This window comes from Solenopsis invicta, chromosome 7 (assembly GCF_016802725.1).
Source record: "Solenopsis invicta isolate M01_SB chromosome 7, UNIL_Sinv_3.0, whole genome shotgun sequence".
NCBI lineage: Eukaryota > Metazoa > Arthropoda > Insecta > Hymenoptera > Formicidae > Solenopsis > Solenopsis invicta.
This window is the reverse complement of record NC_052670.1, coordinates 207,636-223,365: the sequence shown is the minus strand read 5'-3', so window position 1 is coordinate 223,365 and position 15,730 is coordinate 207,636. Positions and strand designations below refer to the sequence as shown.

Sequence of the window (15,730 nt, the reverse complement as noted above, 5' to 3'; positions counted from 1 at the left end):
AAGGTAAAGTGATTTTCAATGACGTCACACGACATGACGACGACAAGCGATGTCAAGTTGAGCAACCTCCGTCCGCCGCACGTCCACCAACGAGCATTGCCCGGGGGTGGAGGGGTGGCGGGGGAAAAGGGGGCTGCTCTTGCTCTCCGTTACTCCCGTTTGCTCGCGCGCGCCAGGGGGGACATCCTCGCTAACGATCAACCGCGAGATATTACGGGTTTATCGCATTATAAATGGCTGTTTCGCCGCCAACAAAATAGAGGGATCATTTTCAAGTTTTCTTATTTATCATATCAACGTCATATAATCGTAGTGGGTATCGCGGTGCGAGAAGCAATTGTCTAACTTTCGACGCGCGTATTCGACGAATCGTTGACGAATCATCCACGAGCTGCCAAGCTGCCATCTGATCGCTCGTGATGACATCACCGCGACGACGCGATCGGGGAATTCCGTCCGTCGATCTTCTTCGAACACCAGCACCCGCAGTTTTTTTTTTATCGCGACGGAGATTCCTTCGCACGAGACTCTCTTTTCCTTGCAATTTTCTCGCGGGGATAGATATCAAAAAACTTGCATCGGATAGAAATCCAAATTCCGATACTGCGATGGACGTATTTAGTTCTCTGACGATTGGCGCAAGGCCCATTCTTCTGTAAGCATATAGCGTTGAGAGAATGCAGCATTGTGAGCGGTCTCTCACTTTTTTTCAATCTTCAATCGTGATAAAAAAACAGTTTTGACGAATTATCGACGAACAAAGTAAAAATGCATAAAAGTTACACTTGTCTCGAATTGTCTATTAATTTTTCGTCCGCCATCTAGACTCTTTTTTAGCATAAGCGAAATTTTGCTCTCAAATTTCTTCAAAATAAAGGAAGGAAAAAGGCCAAGTCCGATTCCGATTTAACATTTCAGTTGGAAAAAAAACTATTTAGTAATGTTAAATAGAAATGTTGAAAAGTAACCTTAAACTTTTCAGAATATTTTTTGAAAATCTAGAATGGTAGAAAACTTAGGCAATAATAAAACAAAAAAGCTTCCAAATTACAGACGGAAGATTAATATTCATCAACATAAAATAATGTTGGGAATTACCGATGCGAATCAATGCTAAACGTGTACGTCAAACGTGTACGTCGGTCGATACGTATCGCGTGCTCTCTCTCTCTCTCGATGACAGCTTTGTGTCGCGATCCGCAATCTGACGAGATCGATTGCGCGATTCGCCAATCAACAACGTAATCCCGGAAATAATGTCTGCCCGAGTTTTCGTATCAACGAGAAAAGGATAGCCGACGCTTTCGCACATCAATTTCGCATGTCAATGCGACAATTACACAAATATCGCTATAAACGTCGATGATGACGCGTGTCAAGGAAATCTAATAACGTATCTTCAACCAGATGGAAAGGAGGCTTTGAAGAAGATGCGATAGATAGTTGCTAATAATCTTACCATTTTTCAAGATAATCTTGCAAGGTTGAACAACGATCGTTAGAAACGATCTACATTCTATCAAGGATGTTGACAGGGAGAGAGAGAGTGTGTGTGTGTGTGTGTGTTTTGTGAAATGTTACTTGTGCCCAATATTCACTCTTCGTCTTGCCGATGAAAAGAAATCGATTCAACGAACTAACTTGCTTTAATTTTAGGATACAGAGAAAGGCCAAGTTAAGCTTCACGACGACGAGTGATTTGGTGGAATTTAATTCGGGGGGAGAGAGAGAGAAAGAGAATATCAGCTTCACTTTTGCGCGCGTCGCCTTTGACCCGCCGAGCGCGAAACGCTAGACAAGATATCGTCTCTCTCGATATTTAAACGCTGCGGCGTGGCGCAGCAGCGAAACGCGCGGTTTTTGCGTGGCAACGAGCGTAACTCGAATAAGGGCGCGGCTGGTCAGGTTCTTTGACAGTCGCTCGAGAAACCTCGATCCGCGCAGCTATTTATTTTGTCGCATAGCGTTCCTGCATTCGCAGGAAACTCGCTCCCTTTCTCTCTCTCTCTGTCTGTCTGTCTCTGTCTCGATGGACTGTACGATATAAATCCGAAAACGCTCCCCGCGGACTCAACGCAACGTTCGTTCTTTTGGTAAATTTAACCAATATTTGACGTGCACGAATACGGGTTGATTACTCGCGTGTTTGACGTACGAAATGTCTTTCTCTCTATTGATTTACATATTACATGTCGAGATCATTTAAATGACTTAAAAATATATAATACGAGTCTCGTTGAAAAAGATTTTAAGCGTCGCTACTAATTCAAGTTTATTTAAATATGCGAAATTTAGAGATGAGTTTTTACCAACATCAATTTTATTTTAACTAATTTTCAAAATATATTACTGCATGACTGTTTCTTTGTTTAAGGAAACTCGAGCACAGACACCTCGAGTAGCAGAGAAATCAGACAAAGTTAAAGAATACGAATTATCAAATCAGCTAGAGAAAAAAAAGTAAAAGAAGCGACAGCTTAGACAAATATTTCGCGTGAAAAATTTTACGTTTTTTTTCCACTCGCGCGAATTTATTAACATATAGCCGCGAAGTTTATTACATCTGTATCTGTTTGTTCGGCATCGGATATCGTCAGTTGAAATGGTATTTCCCGCACGGTCCGCACCCCATCTCTACACGCACGTAACACAGCGCGGCGCGGCTCGGTTCGGCTCGGCTCGGCGTATCTAAATAGTCTGGCACAACCTTCGCGATTTATCACGCGTCCAGTGGGTCTGCTGCTTAAGGGATGCCATTAAGTGAATTGCACAGCCCGGTATCGATTTCCGAGCTTATATCGCCCGTTATGCCCGTACCCCGCGAACCACACCATCTTTCGTTAATCCATACGTTCCTCTTCTTCTTCTTCTTCTTCTTCTTCTTCTTCTTCTTCTTCTTCTTCTTCTTCTTCTCTTACTCTCGACGCCGATGAGCCAACTAGCCAGCATAATAAGGTCGATCGGGATGCGAAACGCGCGAATACACTGCGCAGGACACTTTTTCTTCAGCGCGTCAGATATTTTCACAGATATTTGAATTTGTAAATCTTTTGGAAAGAGATTTTTTTCAAATGTGTGTGGGATATCGCCTAGGTATTGATTACACGAATAGTCGTTACCTTGGTACAAGAACAATGACGATAATTTATGGCCATATTCCTCTATGGCCAAGTCACATTTTCAGTGTCGGACAATGTAGACAGGTTCTATACAATCGGGTAATTTATCTTCATGAGAAAAATTTGACTTTTCGGTTCCAGACTTGATTTAATATTGGAAATTAATACAATATTTATTGTTTTTTGTTTCTTTCCCTAGTGTGAGTATTGGAAGGCCCAAAAATGCTTTACTTTCAAAATCATTCTTCTCGTGAAATTTTATGCATATAAAATACATTCATTGAATCAAGATATATAGAGAGAATGCCAAATAGTTGATATATTGTACAAACTTTTTATATAAAATATAGTAAGAAAATATTTATGAATTAAAATGCTCAAAACTTTCCATTATTTATATAACAATGTAAAAAAGCAGAATTTTTTTAAGAAATTACTACCTTTAGGGTGTTGCTTTGAATTTTAGCCAAAGGCGGTTACGGATATTTTTTACCTTCATAGAAAATGGGTCGTTGGAGAGTACCGCATTCTTCTCGGTGCTACGTGGTGTATGTCCGCTTACATCCAAGGACAATGTGAACGTAATTGCGTCTCGATATCTTTCGTTCGCAACTAATAGCTCGATATTGACTAATTCCTTCTTTGGAAAGTTATAGAAATTATTATCGATAGAATTACCTTTACTAAATTTATAAGTTTTTTACATTAATATTTTTATTTGTTAAGACATTTTATAATCATGAGAAAAAAAATATATATGAAAAGGATTCAGCCAGTGAACAAAAAAATTCCTGGATGGAAATTAAAAAATAGTTTATGAGAACAACAGTTTAAGGTATTTTTTTGTGTATTGCGAAATATATTTTGTTTCTATTATTGGAAACTAGCGTTATACGAATATTTTCTTTAACTTGTCTTGTTATATCCAATATGCAGCGAAACGTGTATATTTTAATTTTGACATCATATTAAGAACTTGTATCACTATTACAGGTTGTATTGCGATCGATGTCGAGAGAGAAGACATCACATTTCGTTATCAATTCCCGATACTCGTAATATTAATTCTTGGAATGCGCGAGAGATGCTTTGTGCACGAATGTCGGAAATGTCGAATTTTTTATTGAAACTTGGAAATGGGTTTTTTTTCCCCCAAAGAAGTCCCTTATTTAGATATCTTACTTTGGATAATATAAATATATTAATTTTTAATTATTGTAAATGTAAACAAAGACAATTTTACGAGAAAAAGAAAAAGAGGGGGGAAAAGGGAGAAATATCAGTGAGAGTGAGAATATATCATACGATAAGCTTTTTATGCAGCAACCCTTTGTTCGATGCGAATGCGATATAACGTTTCCTGTTATCGATATATAAGCAAGAAATTGTCACAGATAAAAGTCGTGCTACATATCAATCATTGATTTCCAAACTTTTCTGTCGGCGGTTGTTATATCTTGATGGTGAATTTCCATTACATTTCAGAAAATTTATCTCGAGATATAAAACAACAATGTTAACGTTTCACGACGCGATGCATATAGTCACTTCCGATATTTTTTCCGATGGAAATTCATTACTTGGTCCAATAAAACGGTCGATGGTAAACGCCGTCAAAAATAACACACATCACACGTTTTGTATTCCAATGTTTTTTACTTGTACGCTTATGTACAGTTGTATGTTAATTACATGGTTCGATGAGAGGGTTGCTAATCTCTCTCTGTCTCTCTTTCGCGCGCGCGAATAATGCAGGAATCCCCTAGATGAAAAACTTTTTTTCGATATCGTAAAACGGGGTCAGATTGCGCCGAGAGGGGAAGGGAGTAACTATGCGCGCTACATTAAAGAAACTTTTTTAGGATCGTTTAATTTACAAAGTAATACAACTTTCCGTAATCAAACTTTACGTTACAATGCACACGTGATTGCTCGATTACTCTCTTTCGACGTTAAATGATCGAATAAATTTTTTTCAAGCAAAATCGCATGACTTTGTTCCATTATAGCCTATTTCGCTGCACGCGTATTACGATGGAACGAACAGCCGCGTGTAAAGACACTTCCGGTGATCGCGGGCGGCGCGCGGCGCGCGGCGCGCGTGAGATATCGGCTTTATACGCATCGGCGAACGCACGTTGGCCTCCCTTTTAAAATCCCACCTCGCACAGTTATTTGCGTACTCGCGCGCATAATATAACTTGCGGAACTGGAACGTCGCGCGTCGCCGCGTTGCGTCGCATCGCGTCGTCCAACAACGTCGACCAGCAACGTCAACTTGGGATAATTCGAGGTTCGAGCGTATTTCTCCGATATTCGTCCGCGGCCGGAATTCGAATTCGAAAATGGCATCCGGCATCGATCGCCGCCGCCGCCGCCGCCGCCGCCGCCGCCGCCGCCGCCGCCGCCGCCGCGCGCGGCGGCCGATGTACACTATCGCCCGAAAGTTGAGGCAACTTGGTCAGGACGCGGGCGTAGCCATCTTGAAGCGAGATTATGCCAAGTACTGCTCTTTGCGGACACATTTCAACTTTTCGCAATATAGAGAAACGTTGATGAAACGCCCTAATAAGCATCATTTTTTTTTTATCTACTTTTTAAACAGTCCTATATATCTGTATACAATCGCGACTATAGTGCTTTCGATATCTAAATGTCATGAATAATTCATCAATTTAACTGAAAAATACGTATGTATAATATTATTGCTTCGTAAGTGACGATTGTCTTTTCAGTTATTATCTAATCATTATGTGATATGTAAATAATATGTACAATTTAAAAATCGATAAACTTTACGATAAACGGCCGCTTGCGTGACTCAATATTTAATAGATACTAATATTGTATTTTTTCGTGAATGGAAAAATGGCGAAAAAACGAGAAAAGAGGAGGAACGTCATGCGTTCACGTTAAAAGAACGTATGCGTGTTCCCTGATTAATGCGAAACATATGCATCCGTTCTCATTTGTGGAGTACCGGACACGACGATCCTCGGCGTCGCGCGTCGTCGAAGGGCACTGCTCGCGCCGCGCGCGCGTTGCTTCGCCAACGACGTGGCTTCGTTAACCTTCAGGCTGTATTCTCTTCTTCTTCTTCTTCTTCTTCGACGCGGCCGTGGAAATCAAGACCCGTTAGAAATTGTTCGCCGCGCTTGCATGTCAAAGAACGACCGCCAGTGTATCACCAACTGTATTCCGTTCCTCTTTTTACCAGCGTTTCTTTCCAAATATATTCTTCGATCGATATTACCTTGATAAAAGTTTCGATAAGACTATTCGTCATTTACGCATCTTTCGTATATTCGTATTCTAAGCTCTTTCGTCTTCTCTCTTAAATTGTAAAAAAAAGATACGTAAAATCAATTAGATAATATAGATAGACATAATATAGATTTTCCATTTATTTATTTACTGCACCCATGAAACAAGAGAGTTTTTTCGTAAATTTACGAAAAACGATTGACTCGATGCAACTTTAGCCTTCTTACATCGAATAATTGTCTCACTTGGACATTTTTCATCAAAGGATACATGAATTCTGAATTAGTTGGCAAATACGTTATTAACAGTCCGTATATGCGCGAGCGCGTAAAGCGACGTAAAGCAGCAGCCTCTCACAGTTTTCGTGTCGTCGAGTTATCCGAAGCCTCCGGCCGGCAAACGCTATGAAAGAAGAACGAGACGGCAGCGTGAAAGTAAAGAAAGTGGGCCGCTCGAAGTAGTCTTCAACCTAGAAGCGTCGCGGTTCTGCTCTTTCCGCTCAATGTCGCTCGTCGAAATAATTCGTAAATCTACGCGACACGACGACGATTTTACGTTTCTACTAGACCAGATTATAATCAGATAATGCCTCGATTGCCTTCATCTCGCAACGTAACAAAATTTATCGCGTAACGTCATTTTCTAATCTCGTTGCATTTTTCTCTTACATCATCATCAAGTTTAAGTGTATAGGACTCAATTGCAATTTTATTCCATCTATATCTATTTACACACAAGAGTCTATTGACAGGCAGTTCTGAGAGGCGGGGGGGGGGGAGGAAAAAAAACTAACGATACGTAGTAGATGCTTTATCCGTATGTTTGTAATTTTCTTTATTTGTAAATTTGTCATTTGTACTACGTTTGTAATTAAATCGATGTTGTAGTTTAACAAAGGCGGTTTCTCGAAGCCGAAGGGCTGGCAAAGCGTTTGCGTGTAATTAAAAGCGTTTAAATCGTGCCCTCATGCGGGACGCGCGGCGCATTACGCATCGAAGGGTGAAAAAGCGTAAAAGACACGCATACGGCGGCTTAATCCTCCGATTCCGTTGGTACGATAAAAGCGAACTGCGAAGGGGGCTACGCGAGAGGAAAAGACGATCGATCACTGGATTAGGAATTATTTATAGGCTGGCGCGCGGCGCGCGGCGCGCCGATGCCGCGATGCCGCGATGCCGCGATGCGACGGAATTTCGCATCGCTCGCTCGCTTCTCCGCTGATCGCGCAAGTGTCACTTTTGCCTGGAGCAACCGGCAGCATACCGATATTCGCGTAATGCCCGAATGCAAATTAATCGTCGGCCATCGCAAGTTCTAGAAAGTCTTGTCGTCAAGGCGATTCTTACCAAGTTTGGAACACGGCCAATATCAATGTTGCGTGCGCCCACTAAACTAGTCCAAGTCGACAATCACGCACAATTCGATTACACGTTGATAAACGAATTCTTTCCAAAAACTTATAACGCCTTATAAAAATTAGAATTAAAACTTTTTTCACAAATCAATTATCTCGCGGTAATCTACTGATTAATCACGATCGCAATTTACATTTGCATATTTTCTTTCTTCAACACTAATCCAAGTAAACGTATCAACGTTTTCATTTTATTATAAATATTACGTGTGTCGTGTAAAGACTTTTGTATTTTGTATCGTCAAGTGTGAAATAATAAATTCGCAGCTTAATAGTTTGTACCCTAGGCATCGAAATGGAGAGAAGCGCGCCCCATTTAAACTTTAGCGAAACTCGCGAGACGCATTTTTATTCTGGAATCGAATGAATTTTTATGAGCCCCGTTGACTTGTGTGATCGATATACGTACACTCGATCGCGGATAGTGCATTTTAATGAACGAACAACGGACAGAGCAAATAATCTAGCCTCTCTCTTTCTCTCTCTCTCTCTCTCTCTCTCTCTCTCTCTCGTGCGCGCGCATTCCTTTCTTATAGATACAACTATATCATCTCATGTATTTACTGTAAAAACGAATATTAATTAATTTTATTAATTGATAATCGTTGCTTTATCTTGACAATGTAGATCAAAACTAGAGCGATATTTATGTCGGTACGGTATTTCAACGACATAAGCGACGAAAACATTACTTTTACCGATGATCACGTAACACGATCATAAAATATTTGGCAGTCATTGTTTGGATACACACACACACACACACACACACACACACACACACACACACACACACACTTTCTCTCTCCTCCCTCGTCCACTCACTCAAGCTACTATCGTCAGGATTGGATTATCTGGCAAGAATCCATCGAACAACTTCGGCTTGACTTACCAATCTTCAGCCTCTCATTGTATTAAAATTGGAAAAAGTACAAATTATTTGTTTTGTTGAACGATTTTACAAGTGCATACGATAAAACTATGTGCAAGATATTAATAACAGTGATCGTTTTTACGATGACATCATCACGTTCGCTTATTGATACTAACTTGAAGAAGCTGTTTTCTCATTTTCCTTCAACATCTTTTGCATATCGTGTACGTCATCAGTAGTATTAAAGTCAAAATTTCGTCACGCTTCAATGATTAGTTCGAGTAATCTTCGAGTAATCGTTTTTCATTAAATATATGCATGTAGCACTGCTTAAGAATATTCGAGAATCGAAAAAAGATTTTTATTTAACAATTGTATATACGTTGTAATCCTTGGTTATTTACTGAAACCTATCGAGGTATATATGTTGTTAGTAAATGATTGCTCATTGAAATATATAAGGACAATATTTTATTCATCATGTCGACGATATAGTAGAAAGCAGCACGGTGATGTGAAAATGATTTGAACGCGAAACGTTTTTGGTTTTTCGCGACCACTAGTTCAATTTCATAAAACTTGGTTTCGCAAGCGCGCTTATGAGCTTTTGTATTTCGCGTAACTTTTTAAATTACTTTTTAAATTATCACCCTACGAGAGAAGTTGCACAGTGCAGCGGAAGAAGAGAGAAGTGCAGCTACAAAGTTAGGCGCTTTCACAAAGTTACATGCGGGCTGGCATCGGAGTTGCGTAGCGACTGATTAAAAAGCACATTCGTCCATTGAGACAAGTGCATAAAGTGCTAACGAACGAGACAATAGGCGCGCGAGAAGAAGGAAGATCAGTGGTGTCTCGCGCGGTAGAGCTGATCGGTATAGCTTGGCGAGAGGCGAGAGACGAGAGACGAGAGACGAGAGACGAGAGAGTGCCCATGCCCATGCCCATGCCCAGAGAGAGAGGAGACTCCATCGCGATCGATAAAAGGGTGTTCCGTAATTTGTTTTATCGTAGAGAGTATTTCCGTAACTCCCGTTATTTATTGCCTTCGCACAAATGTGCCTTCTGAGAAAGGCATTTTTTCATACCGTAACTCACAAAGTAAAATCGAATTGAGCGAGATGCAGAGAAGAAAAATTTCAATTGACAAAATTACTAAAGCCCAACTAATTTTCTTTTTCTTTAAATCTTTATTTCGATCGTTTATAAGTTTGAGCGAAATACGATAGCGCCGAAGGTTTCGACTCGCACACGTAGCGGATATTATAACAAGTGGGGCTCGTGTAACAATATTTGCCGAGCAGTGCGAATTTACTGACACAGACGTGACTTGTTCCGACACACTCTCCAACACAGAGTCGATGTAAGCCAGTGGTGCTCCATTTCTCTAGTAAGCTAAGACCAAGACCGAGTAAGTAGAGAGTTGAGAACGACGTTACGTTGAAAATGCTGAGAAACATTCTGCAACATAGAGCTTTATATCCAGAGGTGTATCATCTCTGTGAAAGTGAAATCTCGCGCGTGTTATTGCGAACGCAAACATTGACTGTTAAACGTAATTTATTCTTGGATGGATATCTTTCGTCTGTCGATCATTTCTAATTGTTATCTCAACTATTCCCAATCATCATCATCATCATCATCATCATCATCATCATCATCATCATCATCATCATCATCAGATCCATGTGTACGGCGTCTTGTACTATATACCGGGTGTTTGTGTCTTTATGCAAAACCGTGGCCTTTATCTCGCGAATACATAGGCTCTTGGTGCGTCAGTCGCGCCAGTCGCGTGACGCGAACGACTACTGCACGTACGAAGGATTCGTGCTTGCGTATGACGTATACGACGTATACGATATCTCGGACGCACGACCGAGGAATATGCACTGCACGGTGGCGCGAATGCTGTTTTGCTGATAAGATTACGATAATGACGCTCTTGACTATGAACCTTTTAAAGCGATAACTCGATTTGTAAAAAATTGCTTTAAAAATACGAGGATGCCTTTTTTCAATCTTAAACTATTGGCAATATTGGCAATATTGACAATATTGACAATATTATCTCAACTAACAAATCGATTCTTGAATCTTGGCGAATTTTTTATAGTAGCCTTTTATAAAATTAACGTAACACACGCACACGTTTACAAGACTCGAATAATTTTGTGTTAATATACGCAACTTAATTTCTTCATATTTTTACAATGACGTGCAGCTGTGTTCCGTTGACTACTTATACGCATTCGCAGAAGCATAAAATGGCGTATTCTAGTCTCAGCATTTAACCGCAGGAAAGACATCTTCATATTGAACCGAGAGTCGCGAGTCGGGGGGGGAGGGGGGAAGTTCGCTTAGCACTAATCTTAACTGCGAGGGTGGTAGGATGGGCGCGCACGACATTCACGGTTTACGCACACGCCCATACATACCCGGCCACACATCTTACAACTCGTTATAGCGCGCGCACGTGCGCATACTTATTTAAAGCGCCGCGATACCTGTCGCCTTTTTTCAAACCTGCTTGCCCTTGGCGGTGCATGGGGAGGGGGAGAGAGAGAGAGAGAGAGAGATTTGATGCGCGTTTGCACATTTTCAATTATTTCTTCAATGGCAGTTATCGTAATCGAGAGTCTTTAGATAAATATCTATTCTTTTCAACGCACACTTAAATTCGCGAATCAAGATGTAGATATCGAGTAATTACTAGAGTAAATGGAAAAATGTATTTTATTGATATTTCTAGAATATGTGGGTGTATGTAAATTTAAAATTAGAATAATATAAATAATAAATATAATTAATTTGTTTATAATAATAATAAATTCTGATGCATTGCAACTATTACAATAGTGGCATAGAACGAGTAATAAGTACGTTGTTACGTTTGTATGTTTATTTCAGAGTGCTACCTTGGAGCCTAGCATCATATATTCGTGCGTAACGAGTAATGACGCGTAGTTATCGCGCGCGGCCTTTGCATCGCGCGATGCGTGTTTGAAAAACATGCTGATATATTGAGACGTAAATTATCAAGCACATTTCGTCAAGAAAGACGACGAGGTAGTAAGCTTGCGCACTTGAATTGCGCGCTGCATGTAATCACCTTGAAATTATGGAAATTTTCAAAAAGCCCAAAGTCGAGTTTCCGTATAGGCGGAATCGAGTCTTTTCTCGAACTTGCCTGAATAGAACGAGAGAGACGTAAGAGCCTCGTAGAAACGTAAAATTTCGCGCCAAGCGGGACCGTGTCACGTCAGCCCTATACAGAGACGCGTATATCTACTTTCCGTCAAAGATACTATTCTTAGAAAAATATCGCGAACATCATCTTTCGACGAATCTGAGGAGGGTCTGGGGAGACGCCAATTAATAGCACAGTCCTGAGCCACTACTTGGCAGAAGCAAACGCGCAGGGGAATTATTTAACGACGTACTAAAGCGCGGCGCGGGCTGTGGCGGGCTCATGCAGTGAGCGCGCTAACGCAGCTAACGCAGCTAACGCAGCTAACGTAGCGGCGCTTTAGGACATGTTGCATAGAGTGGAGGATATTCGCTCGCTCACTCGCGCGCGTCATAAATTTAGCGCACTGATCTCATTCCGCGGGTGAATCCGTCGACGAAAATAGCAGCCACGACTACGATGCGTCGCGTCGTCCGCGGACTTGGAGCAGCCGCTGGCCGCGTCGGCCGCCGCACGTCGCAGCAGCGTCGCGTCGTCGCGTCGTCGCTCGCGAGGCGCACGCGCCTCGGCGCATTTACCCCTGGAATGCGCGACTGTGTCGGAAGGGGCGAACCACCCCGCGGCGCCGGAAGGCCGACCCGTACGAATATTCCGTGGGCGGAGGCGCGGGCGCGCGCGTGGGCGGAGGCGCGGGGCGCGGGGCGCGGTGCGGAGAGATGCTGCATAAAGGCCGATGACTCTTTGTTTTGGGAGAACCCCGCGACGCGACGCCCGTTTCTGTCACTGACCTTCCGCGAGTAGAGCCGCGCGCGGCACGCGACGATACGACGATTCTCGCTTACCTGCCTGCCTGTCTGCTTACCTGTTTGCTTGCCTGTTTGCCTGTTTGCCTGCCTGCCTGTCTGTCTGCGCTAGAGCTGCGGCGTGCACGTTGGCTCGCTCGCTCTGTCTATAGCAATGTCCCGTTAGCCGCGACATCAGAGATTAGCGCGTCTTAACCTCTCCTCTCCTTTTCTTCTCGAGCAGCGACGTACCATCATTCTTGCATCGCATCCGATATGAAGGAGATGTATAAATAAATATGGCGTTCTTTGTGCACTTTCAACTCACTTGTAGCGTATTTTTCGTTTTCGAATCGTCAGTGTCACAAATAACGATGACGACAGCATTCGCCTCCTATCGAGACAACTTTTCAATATCTTATTTGTTCAAAAGTAACTAGAGAAAACGCGATATCCTTATATTTTTTGAGAATTTGATTGCTGTTGATTTGATATATGTAAATATTGAACATTAAACATATTTGTTTATAAGAAAAATAGATTTTTGTTAAACGTACGTAATACCTCTCCATTTTTTTCTTCTCAGAAAAAATAACATCGGTGCAAAAGATATTATTGTAATAGAGTTGACGTTGTTTTCTTTTTTTTAATATCATATTGCAGATAAAAAATTTCGGGTTCTTAAATTAAATTGCATATAAGCGAATATAAAGGAGCTGTTAAAAAATGAAACGCTTAAAGACAATAATTGGAGGCACTCGTCATCGAGTCGCGTGACAAGTCAAGCGAACATAAAGGCACTCTTACGCTGCGTGGCACAAATCCAAAGGCAATCCCATGAAGCGCCAAGTATATTCCAAGTACGCTATTCGGTTTTACGAGCTGCAGAGTACGTATCAGAGTCGAAAAACGCGACTAGATTGACGTGAGTAGGTATACCTAAGCATTCCGGAATAATTATTAACACCTTATACGATGATTACGTCAACGTTTGCTGCGCACGCGTTCCGCGATGGCACGCATCTTCGCGGAAATTCGCTGTTCGTTAACGTCATCACTGGCGCCTGGTCCATGTTTCTTGGTTTCCCAACATTGGCGTGATTTCCCAACATGCGCTCAATGTCGTTTATGACTATGACACGCTTTAAACCGATCGAATTTTCCTTTTATGAAATTGCTGATTAAATTGAGAAAAAAAATGACAACTCCGACTTAGCGCGCGCGCTAAGTCAAAATTAATTAAACAAAATTAATTAAGTTAATTTTTAAAGATTGATCACTTTTTGTCAATCTATGTTTGTAGTTGACTAGAGATTGAAGGCAAAAAGGTTCTTGATTCCGTCTCAAAAGATAAATGTTACTAATAATTGATATTAATTGGACATTTGTTAAAAATACGTCTATAACATCATATTGTTCCCTGTAGAAATGATTGTGAGAGTATAGGATCATTTTGCTGAATTATAAGCACTACCAAGCCATAAAGGAGGTCAACGAAGGACGCACGCGCGCGCACGTTGGCGTGTGACTATAATTTAATGAATGCATGATTTAATTAGTCGTAACGCGCGCCAACTACCTTCACGCTTTTGTCACGATATGTTTCACAATCTTGATAAAGATAATAGAAATTTTTTAAGAAATTTTCAAATAAAGATACTAATACACTTTTATCACTCACAATCACTAGCATTTTCATAGATTATTTTATAATTTGTATCAGTGGAGACGATAATGAAAATAAGGTTTTTAATTAAGTATTTAATAAATAATAGTAAACTTATGCGATAATAATATAACGGCAATTTTAAAAATATATGGTACGAGGGTTCGAAGCAATGAGTTTGAGCACGAGCCTGAACGAAATACTAGCTGGCCAAGAGTTTATATCCCACTTAGAGCTTGCCTACATAAAATTTCAACTTGTCTCGCGAGTAACTCAATGGAAGCAGTAGAAATTACCAACTGAAATTACATAGCATATTGAAATTATTTGGGAAAAAAGATCTGTGGAAAAATCGTCTCTTAAGAAAAATCTAGGGCCAGGCTTACTACATTTATACCAAGTTTGCTGTGTATATATACGTACAAATGTTAAAATTAATAGATCGAACTTGTAGTTTTAAAAGATTCTTTAATCTTTTAAAATAAAGCTTAAAATTGATCTTATTATTGTTTACAATGATTATGATATTTGATTTATGACCACTTGATTATTATTTCCAATCTTTCCACTTGGGAATTGTATATTTTGCAATTAAAAAAGTGGTGGTTTCAAGAAACTTGTAACATGAATTCAAATGTCTTTAGCGATACTTCAATATTTATCGCGCGAGTTGTGAGTACATAATTTTACACTACAGTATTTGGAAATACGTATATCTTTTGCCGTTGTCTAATTTTATATATATATAGAATCGATTTGACTTAATTTGTGTGTTTCGGTATTATCAAACTTTGCTTAATCACGCGATATCGCGTTTAAAGTCCACACGGATTCCAAGGATTCGTACACATAGAATCGTGTAAAAGGGTTTACGTGTGAGAGACTTTTTCTCCGCAGCATTCGCACACGTAACGTTAATCCACGTTTGGCCTCGATGATCTTTAATCCTTTCAGCATTTATACGACAAAACGATAAAAACTTTAATAATTCCAATAACAATATTAAATTATTTTGGAATGTATATAATAATTTCCGATCAAGTTAAACTATACATAATTGTAGATAACAATAATGTGCAATATGTCATGCATCGCACGGCAATCTATTTAACATGAAAGGGATTAATATACTACGAGCGTACATACAACGTGTATTAGCGAGATACGGTTTATCCGATTTTCTTCTCTCGTCGCTGGTGGTTATCTTACGAGCGTAAACGCGTGAAAGAATTGTGCACACGCGTTATCAGCATTACGGCCAATTACCGACGTAATTGGCCGCAAATGCCATAATTGGCAATCATTAATTCGAAGATCTGTCGAGATTCACTGACAATGCTGACAACAATAGCTGGAGAGATACGAGTCCCGTGTAATTTGCCGTACGATCGATTTGAATGCCGATGGGCAGACGAAAAAGCGCA

At 40.6% G+C, this 15,730-nt stretch overlaps 1 protein-coding gene across 1 annotated transcript in view; it reads left to right on the top strand.

Annotated features, from left to right (window-relative positions):
* LOC105193588 overlaps nucleotides 1-15,730 on the top strand; it is a 35,805-nt gene that overhangs the window by 1,035 nt on the left and 19,040 nt on the right. The window lies entirely within an intron of this gene.